Source organism: Haliaeetus albicilla, chromosome 3, assembly GCF_947461875.1.
Source record: "Haliaeetus albicilla chromosome 3, bHalAlb1.1, whole genome shotgun sequence".
In the NCBI taxonomy this organism is placed as follows: Eukaryota; Metazoa; Chordata; class Aves; order Accipitriformes; family Accipitridae; genus Haliaeetus; species Haliaeetus albicilla.
In genome coordinates this window covers 52965885-52978594 of record NC_091485.1, presented here as the reverse complement: position 1 = coordinate 52978594, position 12710 = coordinate 52965885, and positions in this window count along the sequence as shown.

Here is a 12710-nt window from a genome sequence, read left to right as displayed (position 1 = left end):
TATGCCCCACATTGTACACACTCCCAGGACCAAGTTCTGACTCCAGAAGCTCAGGCGAGGCTCTCAGTAAAGCCAAAAGGACCCACGCACAAGACCGTGGAGGCAGAATTTGGTCTCCTGAATTTATGAAAGCACAAATATTACCCTCAATGAGGTGGTCCTCTTCAGTAACATGTACTTTCTTGATGATTTCCACTACAGAGTTGTCACTGCCCTCCACCAGCCCACTGCCCTCTGCTCGTCCTGGCAATGGTGCCCCAGCATCTTCTCCCGGTGCTGGAGGTGAAGGCCCATTGCTCTCTTCTTGCCACGTGGACGGCAGCTCAGAGCTCTCCTCCACTCCTGCAGGCAGGGGCTCAGTGCCCTCCGGCTCCTCCCTTTTACTGACCGAATCGATCTTCCCCTCTATGGCCAGAATCACGGCTGCAGCCTCCTCTCCTGGCAGATGCTCACCCGGGTTTGTCTCCTCAGAGGTAAGACTTACATCCTCTGCCGTGTCCAACTGAGTTTGGTCAGCTATGGTTTCATGATCATCTGCAGTCGGGGTGTTTTCACCTGATGATGCTTTTAGTTATGGCAGGGCAAGGAAAGAAAAAAGAATTACAGATAATTGGTGAGTGGGCATGTAAGCTAGACAAGAACTAGACCCACAGGGGACCGCACAAGCACTACCTGTCAAAGAGCTCCCACCAGGCTATGGACAATACTCCTTCAGAGGTCTGCTGCTCTTACACACATCCAGTAGAGGATGGTGCTGCTCTTACATTAAAAAAAGAAGTGTTGGCTTGAGGCGTATCATATATTTTTATATGAAGAGAGCTGACCTGTTTACAGGTCAATGTCCTATTACATTTTGCCTTACGGATCTGAAGTGTGCAGAAGGTTTGCTGGTGACTGCACGCTATGCGAGGAAGCACCTTTTCCTGCCCCAAACCAAGCACAGAATCAAGATGCTGAGCGGGAGGGAGGTGCTGCCCTGGGCTGTACATGGGAAACTGCTGGTGGTGCCTCTGGAAGGGCTGAATGAAAAACACCGAGAAGAACTTTCTCAGCCCGGAGGGTGAGCAGTGCCCATTTCTTAAAACAAAAACCTGTTTGACTGTCTTTTTAAATACTAAACTACCATTCATAGTATGCTTTGTCTAATAAAACATTCAAGAACAGGAAGCCTAAACAAATTAAAACTTCAACTTCTTTTGTCTTTCATCAGCTTATTGGATAAGTAAAGCAATGGGCTGTTTTGGCAGACAAAATTTATGAGGAAAGAAATGGCAAAATTACTCTGACAGGTATTTAAGGATAAAAGTTGAAGACTCAAAATGAGCTATACCAACCTCTCAGACTGACTTAATAACTTTCTGATTAAATTAAATTTGACAAGAGCTTGTACTTAACCTTCTCCAAAGGAATGTCAGGATGAAAACCCTGTGAATTCATGTACAAAATCTGTTTATATAATAATTAAAAAACTGGACAAATTGTATTTTCTGAGACAATGATGACTGCAGTGTCAAAGCCTGTAAGCAGAACTGTATGATGCTTCACACACACATAGGTGAACAGTGAAAAAATGTAATACATCCTGCTTTTAAAACAGCTGCTTGAATACTGCTGCTCTTAAGATAACATCACAGTTCTTTAGAGGCACTCAAGCGAAACACCTCCCCAGCAAGCGTCACCTGGTTAGCGTGTGCCTACAGACCCAGGGAGGGATGGCTAAGCCAGGAGAAGAGCAAGAACAGGGAATCTGGACTGTCAAGACAGACAGAAAGCAACTTTGACTATGGGACACGTAAAATCCCATTTGTGCCAGGAACTGTAAAACCATCCAAGGTCCAACCAACCCCTCCAAATTCCCAGAGGTATAGCTATTTATAATGCAACTCAAAAAAAGGAGGTAAGCTCAGCTACGCACAGCAGACCGCAGACCCTCCCGGGGCAGCACCCTGCCTCTGACAGCTGTCGAGGGGCAGCGGAAGGGGCAGAGGGACCCAGCCCACGGGGACAGGTTTCAGTCTGTCAGTGGACATTCCTCTGTGAACCTGCCCAAACCCCTTTTCAATCCATTTACACTCTTAGCCTCCACCATGACCAGTGGCAATGAGGTCTACAGGCCACTTACACCCTCTGTACAGCACATTCTGGCTGGTTTTGACTCTGCTGCTAGTCATTTCATCAAGTGACATAGCTCTTGTGTTACAAGAAACAGCCAATATGTTTCCCTGTTTACCTTCTCTAGACTTCTATCACACCTTGTTTTCCAGGCACTCCTCTTCCTAACACAAAGCTCAATGTGAAACAGATACCCAATCAGAATAACAGCAAGTAAGTCTTAAACTTAAGCTACTCTAAGCAATGACTAAAAAAAAAAAAGCAGTGTATGCTCAGAGACCAGAGATTTGATCTATTCACATTTTATTTTTTATCCCTTTAGACACTTCTCATGCCTTCACCTTGCTTGGTACCAGGTGAACAGGGAGCATTTAAAACCTGCAGACAGAAATCAATAAGCCATGAAAACTAGCATGTTATACAGAGTTTTCAATTGGTGTTACCAGTAAAAGAAACAATTCAAACCCATTATTACTAGGTTTCTCCTGCAGCTCCTATAAACACCAGCCCTGTAACTTCTAGCTAGCCCTCTCTTCATCAGGATGTTTTATATAAATTGGATTATAAAATACTGCCATGCAATGTGAGACCCGCACTGCTGGAAACCCTGGAAGCATTCCTCTGCTCTCATCTGAAATGCAAAGAATTCTCTAATATGGAAAAAATAAATCCTCCCAGTAATCTGTTCAATACCTTTAACCCCAAGAAGAATGAACATCATGTGGCAGTCAACATTCCTAGGATGCCTTCTAGTTTTGTTTTATTTTTAAATTTATAATTTTTATTTTCCTTGCTGTAGACAATTTCAGCTGGAGAAACAATGAAAAGCACAGTGAATTTAAGTGGGCCGTAGCTACAGTATTTTTCCTTTTGCCTTCTTTCTTTCCTTTTGGAAAAGCCTCGCTTTTTTTGTGAGTTACACATCAATGGAAGGAAATTAAATATTTTTTTTTTCCCTATTAAGACATTTAGAGAAGTTTCTTTCTAATTATCCCCTCTTACTAAACTAAATGAGAACATAACTAACGTATCTGGCCAGTAACTGCCCAATTAACGGAGACCTTTCAGCTGTAATTACAAACTGCACTTTAACATTACCATGACATTGGTTTATGTATTTAGTACATTTCATAACCTATCCTAACATGAACAGGCTTTTAGAGAGAATTCCTAAAATACTCAGAATAAATTACTGCAGTTGTTTCCCTGAGCCCTTCAGTGTTCCTGTGCAAAATATCTTCCAGCAGAGGATGGAAAGGCAGAAGAATTTGGTACATTGACCAGCAGGTACAGTATAAAGAGATTTCCGCTGACATTTTCAGCGGGGCTCCTCGGTTTGCAGGTGTGTGCTGGCTCCATAGTGGCACAGGCAACGCTCACCCCATACAACCTGCTGTCACCTCTGCAGTCACAAACCACAACACTGCAAGGCAGCAAATGGAAAATAAACCCGTACAGAAAACACGGATGCTGCAGCCAGAATAACAGCAACGGATGATACTTATAATTCAAGAATACAGGAAAGAAATGCAGTACAATGAAAGGCAAACAACTTTTACGTATCCATGTTCAGGATGTGTCTTTCTGGAGAGGCCAATGTCTGTAACTGCAGCAGCATTCAGGTTCTCGTAAAAGTGTTTCCAAACCTCCCTTGGAGCAAAGAGGGAGGGGGTTTGGAAACGCTTTCACAAGAACCTGAATACGGAAACAAAGTTTTATTCAACTTCCACTGAATAGCAAGGATATTCTTTTGGTGCATCCTACAAATACGGCTTGCACCCAAAATTAATCCTCCTTGACTTGAGCCAAATCAAAGTTACTGGAGTGCTGCCGGCGCTGTGAACTGCGTTGGGGTGGATGTACAGATTTTGTAAGAGAAAGGAAGGATCGCGGGGTCAGGTGCTGCTATTCACTATTATTTTAAAAGGGTGGGAAAAAGCGTTGGGTGTACGAGGAATTATACAAAAGGACCAACCGCAGGGCCCGTCTGTAAATCAAAGCCAAACCAAAAGTCTGCGGGGAGGAACGGAAGGTGGTGACTCGCCCGCTTACAAGAACCGGCGGTTTGACGAGGACGTCGTTCGCCAGCCGCAGCTCCACCGGCAGCCGGGGCAGAAGGAAAAGCCGGGAGCCACCCGACGGGCTCCCCTTCCACCCTCCACCCTCCGCAGGCCCCGCGGCAGCAGCCCCCCGCCCCGGCTCCCACCCCCCGGCTCACCCCGCGGCGGCGGCCCGGCGGCGGCGGCGGCGGCGGCGGCGGCGGCGGCGGGCGGCGGCTCCTGGGGGCGGCTGCGGGCGCTGCTGGAGCAGCCCATGGCGGGGCGGCGGCGGCGGCCCCGTCCCGACTGCCCGGGGTGAGGAGGGGCTGGAGGAGCCGCCGCGCGGAGCCGGGGCGGGGGGGGAGCAGGGGTGGCCCTGGCGACGGTGCCGTAGAACACTCCCCCCGCCCGCGCCACCCCCGGGCCACCCGTCCCCTTCGCGTTCGAGGCGTTTTTCTGCGCCGGGTGCGGGTGCCACAAGGTCTGAGCGGCGGGAGCCGAGCGAGGGACCGCGGGGCTCGGTGACAGCAGCTGGAGCGCCACGAATTTAATCCTGGCTGCGCCTACGTGTAGGTAAATCGCGCTCGCAAGCTTCAAGCCAGGTTGGGGTCGAGCGGAGGGGGACCCATAGGCAGGGTCCCGTAGGGTTGGAGGGTCCAGGGTCTGGGCAGGGATATTAGACGGACTCGGAGGCCATGCTGATGTCTGAGGGTCCCTCAGCGTGGTTGCACTTGTGAGCCTGAGACTGAGGGCGTGGGGTTTCTGTAGGGAACCCCAGTCCGGACTGGCGGGACTGGGCTATCTGCACTTAGGGTGGATGTGGTGTATGTAGGTGCTGCTAATGCGGTGCTCTGTCTTAGCATGGCGGGGGGTGTGCTTGTACACACCCAGGGGGCTCAGCCTCGCTACTGGCCCTCCCCACAAACGGGAACAGCCACGGATGCACCCGGGCGACTGGGATGGGGAGACCTCTGGGCTCTCAGCAGCTGGGAGGCAAGAAGGAATCCCCAGGTTGCAGAGTCCTCGGGACTCAGCAGCCACTTGTAACGTCCTTACCACCAGCCTTAAAGGTAAAATAAAGATAATATGATTTTTATATTTGCATATAGGCAAATCAGCAGATGTCCAGGGAAGCCTGGGTGGCTTGGAAACGTTTTTCCAAAGAGTAAGAATGAAGCATGTTCACCATGTATTTGCTTGCATAAGCAGGTCCAGTGTGTTTTATTTATTGCACCCAAGACATGTTTCATTATGTGCTTCAAATTTAGAGTAATCACCCATCCTTCTAAATAAATGGGGTTTTATCCATCCAGAAACTTGTCCAGACAAATCATATTGTCTTTGGACATTTGTCCAGGGTTAGTTGATGTCCTGCAGCCAAGGTGGAGCAGTAGCAATAACTCCAGACAGGCTGCAGGACATACGGAAATCCTGGACGTGTGGTATACTGCATGGTATGTGTACTATCACTGTAGCACAAGTGTCAAGCTGTGGCACATCTGGGAAAAACCAATACAGATAAACTATGTATTGTATGGATATAAGTTGTACCCTGGAGCCATTAGACTCACTGCATGTGCAATCCGCACTGCGTGTACCTGTGTCACTCTGGGAAATCATCTGGGAAACACACAAAGAGCAACACAGGAGGGAATACACCACCTAAGCCTAAACATATTAACTTCTGCTTCCTCAGCTTGAGTTCATTTTTGGGATGCTTTTTTAAAATAATAGAAAAAACCATAGGCTGTATAGATTACTCTGTGGCTATATATAAGATTTCTGCCAGACTCTAGACAGTGAAATGCCAGTAACTTTAGTATTAGCAAAGCATGCTGCTGTGTAAGCACAAAAGCAGAAGTGCAACGAAGGGCTTAGCAACTTAAAAGTTAGTTTCAGAAACCTCTAACGTTTATGCTGGTGTGAAATCCCAGTGGTGCTGTGGTGGGAGCAAGGCTGGTTCCCTACACAGCACCTGTGGATTCCCTGTACAGCACAGATGCGGGTGCCTCAGCGTCACAGGTGGACGTGTGTCTGAAGGTACCTGGGCACCCACCTCTTGCCTACCAGCTGGGATGGGCTCTGCTGCCACCGGTAGGAAAGTGGAAGAGTTTGTGCTTGCAAAGGAGTCCCGGCAGCTGAGGAAGACAGCTGCAGATAGCACATATGCAAGGGAGGGATGGCAAACGTATCTGATATCACACCTCTCTTCTACGATGTTCTTTCAGAGAACAAAGCAAGGAGCCCGAGCCACCACGACAGACTCACCGAGCACTGGGCACTGAGGAAAATAAAAAAAGGAAAGCTACATTCAGTTCCTTCTCTTGCCTGCGGAGCTTTGTACCTGCTTCCCTCCGTGTTCTAACCAAAGGGTAAGTTGTGCAGAGTGCACCTACCATTCATATTACTGAAACAGTGAAGAAAGGAATTCAAGATGCACAAGGCCAGAGAGAGGGAACATGTGTGGGCATGTATTGGCATCCAAGGGTGCTCACTGGGCGGGGGGGGGTGCAGGGCTGCTCCGTACTTCACATTTTTTAAACAGGCCTTGGATAAGGTACAGAAATAGGAATGAGAACCCAAGGGCCCTGTGGCAGGTGACTCCTGGAATCACTAATAACAGTTTCATGGTCATCTTCCCTCCTCCCACGAGTGAAGGAGAAGTTGCATCTTTTCAGCAGGAAGGCTGGACACAACAGAGCCAGCGCTGGAGCTGGACATGGGTAGGGCCATGGTAGGACAAGGCTGCACCTCAGTGTATCAGCTGTATTGCCACGTACCATGTCAGGCTTGGACAACATTTGCCCTCTGCAGATCATTCAGCAGCACAAACACGTTCCCGCGGGATAACACGCTGCTCTGCAGCTGCCTCTGTGCCACTGTCCTGCCTTGATGGGAGCACCGAGATGATCACCCCTCCACCAAAAGTGGTAACTCCATGGGTTTACCGTGGGGGCAGGTTACACGTGCTGGTGTAGATCAAGAGTTCACTGTGTAAACATGAACTGGTGCACACTCCCTTCTTCAAGCCTCTGTACATCCAAGTAAACACCACTGAGGCCAAGATAGGGCTGGGCCTGATGCCAGTTAGGCTCAAACTTTTTATTTCTACTTTCTAGGTAGTGTGTATCACTGTGTTAGCATGCTCACCTATTGGCCAGGGTAAGTGGCAGTGATAAGATGCAGGGTGAGGAGCTTTGGAAGTAGGAGTCTCAGAGTTGGGGAAGTGCGGCATAAATGTGAGACTGAAAATGAGATGAGATTCCTGGGTGTGTGACAGGCAGTGGGAGAAGGCAGGAGCAGGGAGTGAGAGAGTATGGGAGCAGGCGATATGGCAGTGGCACTCACAAGCCATGCCCCTTGCTTGTACAGAGCCCCCCAAAAATGACTGCAAGTGATCCAGCATGTTGGCAGATGAAAATCCTTGGTAGCCTTCCCATCCCTTCCCCTGGGCATGGCACCTCTTCAGAGACTCCTTGCCTTCTCTAATCTGAACCAGCCTGGTACTGCCCCAAATGAAGGCAGTACCAAAGTAGCTAAAAATAACCTTTAACAACAAACAAACTAAACAATCATCTTGAATTAGTTATTCTTACAAAAGACAACTATTTTATTCAGGAATATAAATTGGGAAATTAAAATAAAATGTAAACTGGGAGTGTTCAGGGATAGCTGTATCTCCAGAGGTAAAGCAACAAATACCTATGTCCTCTTACACACAAGCAGAAATATACTTCCAAAAGCAAACTTCGTAAAGACTTCTCTAATTTTTAAGATCCCCAGGCCAGTATATGATCAAACTTGTTTCACTCATTCCAGAGCTCACTAGCTATTAATAATTTTGAATATTTTAGATATGATTCCTACTGCAGCTATTAAATTTATATCTACTTTCTGATAGACACAAATCCTGGGACTTTCCAGATCACAGGAGACTTTTCAAAACATTGTATTAATAATGAGTTTTCTTTTTTAAACTGTGACTCCTTTTCTCAACTCTTTGTACAGAAAGACTGGTACTGACCAGGCAATAAAACACTCTAAATTGTTTATTGTGGCAGATAATTCAGGCCAAACGTTCCGCTGATGCAAATTTGTGTAGCTCCACTGAAGGCTGCTCTGTGATGCTGGTTTATGAACTGCAGAGAACTGCCTTCTGAAACTGCTATTTTTGTTTTGCCTGGGATGGCAATGACCTTGAAACTTAGCTCCTAGGACATACTTTGTAATTTCCTGGAAAGGAGGGAATCTTCTTATCAGAGTGATTACTATCTTCAGAAATCTGCACCTGTGGATTTCTGCAAAATTTGGCCCTTAGAAAATGCAAGTATCTTGTTGTACTGGCACTGTATTTAAGCTAGCTATACATATAGGTATACAAATGTATGTATTTTTATATGTATATAGTTATATATGTGCATACAGATACTCCTTAGCATCCTTTTACTGGCTGAAAATATATCCAAGGTGCGCAGATATCCAGGTATTCACGATAGACAGTATTTAACCTCAAGATTTTTCCTGTTCCCTAATGAGATAACCTCTCTGCATTTGGCCCATTTTCCCCTACAGCTCTTTCCTTTCCTTCCTTCCTTTGTCATAGTGAAGGTGCTGGAAGGGTGGCCGAGGAGAGGTTTGCATCTGGATCCAGCAGACCTGTGCATTACTGGGATTCCAAATTCCCAGCTATCTGAAACAAAGAGCTACATTTGTCTGCCTGACAATACAGGGGATAGTTCTGTGCATGACCCTGTGAAAATCGGATGAACATGTTTGCATTTGCTGTAAATGTGATGATTATCAGAGAACACAGTCTGTCACTTTTAATAGCCCTGACAAGTGCAAAAGGAGAAAGTAATAGCTGCAGGTGTGCACACAACTTTGTTGTGTAACTGTGCAGAGATTTTGACAGGACTGAAAATGCAAGGAAGAACAGGGCTGTATTTTTGCATATTTTCATTCTATAGAAATAGTATGATTTGGTCATCTTGGTAAAATGAAGATGTTGGCCCAGCTTTTCAAAAGATCAGTCTTCTTTTTTGAATTGAATCTTGTCTTTCAAGGTTAGCGTGTGGCCTCTGGCACATGAAGGATAGCTAAAGATATGCTGCTTCCCCCTTGCAGGGGCTTTAGCAGGGATTACAACTTGAACGCCCCCCCCAATCACATCACACAACAGGTAACGGGGTCAGTACCTGTTATCGTCTCAGGCACCCAGCAGCTCTGACAAGGAACAAGTCTTGAGCTCTACCCACTGCCTGCTGGTGCTCAGGGAAGGGGGGTAAGCAGGGGTACAGCTTCAGACGTTCCTCTGCATCCCCAGCTGTCAGGGTGATCCCCACTTTCCCTCGGGGTCAGCAGTGCTGCCGCTTCAGCTTTATAAAGATCTCAGAAGTTCAGAGAATTTAACAGAATGATCCATCCCGGGCTGTGCCATACAGTGTTCATGTACTGCTTGTTTTATAGACTTCAGTGTTATTTTTGTCTGTCTTCTTTTCTCTTTCTCTTCTTCTTTCCAACATTTTCTCGCAGTTAACTATACACTGTCTACAACAGCACACGTAATTAGCACACATACCTTTTTTCTTAGTGCCTCATTTTACTGTCATTGGATTACATGTCATTTTCCTATGAGCGATGAGACCACCCTATTAACAAGCTGACAGTATTATCACTATTGCATTTGGGGGGGTAATGTTTGGGGTTCCATAACATGGAGAAAAAGTTTCTTTGGGATTTCTCTGCAGAAACGCGTTAGCCTGTGCTGCACAGATGGGCCCACATCTGTAGTATGCCTAGTGCTTACTCCTTGCAGCTGAACTGCTGCAAGAGACCCCACGGGTGATCCTAGCCAGTCCCAACTGTGAAGTAAACCACACAAACTTGCTTGTCTGTCCTCAAGTATGAGTATACTGGGCCACCACGGCTTGCACTGTTGTTTGCTGATATGCTGGCCTTGGTGTCAGTGCTGCCATGGGAGCTCCTTGTCTTGCCCTTCCGTCTCCCCCCTCCCCAGATGCACGTTTCCACCCCCAGCAGGACATCCCACCGGCTGTGTCAGTACTGCTGTGGACGCATTACCAAATGAAGCACGGACTTGACTTAAAAACAATTCTGAAAAAATAAAAAAAGGCTCAGGGTGGGAATTCCTTCAGCTGCCATCTCTACTGAAGTCGATGTATCATAAAGTCATGGCCCCAGCTAAAGGATGGCCATTAGACTGTTACTCCAGTCATGACTCAGGAATCTGTGATCGCATGTCCAGACTCAAAGAAAATAAGGCTTCTTTATGATCTTAGATATTTTCCATCTTCTAGACCACTTAGAATTTCTCAGACACACTGAGTTGGTTTCATTTTCCTCCAGGCCCAAATTATGAAGTTGCTCTCCGATATTTGGGATAGGTCAATGCTCCACCAGTGACTTTTCTCGCCGTGCTCTTACTCTCCTAATTCATACCTCTAACTGGTGCTTTCTTACACAATCTTATCAGCATTTTAGGCAGGGGAAGGTGGTGAGAAACCTCCTTCAAGACCACTGCTCTCCAGATTTGAATTAAATTATCTCCCTCTCCATTGGAAACCCTGCCCCGCCCTCTCACTAGGCAAGCACAGAGTAAGGCCAGGGTGGGAGAAGCAGTAAGGGAGGAGGATTGCCCCTGCTTTCCCCACGTACTCTCCATTCGCTGCATTCTCATCTTCACTGCCAAACTGAGCACCAGCCTGCAGAGCCCCCGAGCGAGCGTAATACCCAACTCAGCCCGTGAAGGGGTTGATCCCCCTGGCCGAGCGTGGCCGGCAGGGCAGGCAGGAGGGCTGGGTGTAGCCACGGTGCCTGCTGTTCGTGCTGGGAGAAGTAATGCTGCTTTTCCTGAGGTAGGCGGCTGCTCCCTGGATCTCTCCAACTTGAGGCTTGTTTGTTGGAGATGGAGACGTTGTCTGCTGCTTCCCTGCCTTTATTTCTGATGTATCACGGCCTCATCATGGAGGGGAGCTCAGCATCCCCTGGGAAGAGTGCCTGGGATCCAAACTCTGCCTGATGTGCCTTTCCCCATGCTTTAATTCTCAAACACCTGCATTGTAAATGCCCATCCACTCCCAGCTGCTGATTTTTAACCAAAGAGTAGCTGTATCATATTGTTTAAGGAATTTTGGTGGGGCCAAAGCCTCTTCTTCCTCCTAGTGTTGCTTTCATCTGACTTGGACTGGCCCTTTGCCTTTACAAAGGACATTTTCTGGACCACAGACCCCCAGGAGAGGCCTTCACAGCCACAGAAAGGAGATTTGAGGGGTGAGAGACAATAGTGCCCATTTCTGCATGTATTTCCCCCCCCCCAGATCCTTATTCCACCCAGATTTAGGGACAGAATTTGGGGTCCAACGACCAAAATGTCTGTCAGAAATTTTTTTAGGAAATGCGGGATTTTTTTTAAAAACACATCACTGGAAAAAACTAGTTTTATAAACTCTTAAGGAAAGTATTGCATTCTCTCCTAATTTGAGCGGAGGTTGCAAGGGTACCCTTGGAAACAGCTCCCTCTTCCGGAGCTGTCCACAGCTCCCACATTTTGCAAGATAACATAAAACATAGCATAGTCAAAAGGAATCGCACCGAGGACTTCATGAGGCCCACTGAGCCTCGTAATATTCTCTTGCCAGTAATTTCAACAAGCAAGAAAAGATGAATGCTTCACCTGACCCCAAGCAAGCAGGTAAAAGTTTAAAGAATTGAAAGCAAAGTCACAATTTGACGGGAGGAGTAACAGCAATGCACCTGAGTGCTGGGGCACAGAGAGGAAGAGAACAAGAAAAGAATGAGACATAAAATGGAGTTTACTTTTCAGCTGCCCAAAAAACCCCAGCTTTGAAGTACATGTCAAAATTGATTTAATTATACTCTGTAAAGGGCTGAAAATGATTTTGTTTCAGTAAGTGAAATTGGACTATAGAGACACATCAAAGTGTAACATTTTTATATCATTATTTATATAGTAGATATATTATTTATATGTGCTTAATGTAGAAATTAATTCCAGAGGACTTTACAATTAGAGATGGACCAATGTCTGAGTTTCACCTGAGATATTTAAGCTCCACTTAAGTTTAGTGGTATTTTTTCTAACATACCTTTATCTCATCTTTATCTCAGTGTTAGCAGCTTAGATCTTAATCTAGGTGTTTGATCTGTCAAAACCTAAGGTTGTTACGCAGTGTCTACACAGAAAAAGTGGTTGGGATGATGGTGTGCATTTTGACCAACGGCTGCTTGTCACTGAGAAGATAATCCTGTTACAAAAATTTTGGTAAGGTGTGTGATCATATACCAGAAAAAAGTTAGCATGGAGGTAGCCAGACCAGTAGGAAGGCATAACGGTATAGTGCTATAAATTATTTTCCTTATTTGAAATAAACTCTATTAATATAAGCATACCAGAATAACTGAATACCACATGTTTTGGCTTGGCTTTTTAGTTTGTTGCTACATATCCCATATCAGCAAAGGCATCAAACTTCCTAAAGCCAAGAACACTCTCCCACGCTTGTGCTAACGTGGGCGAGT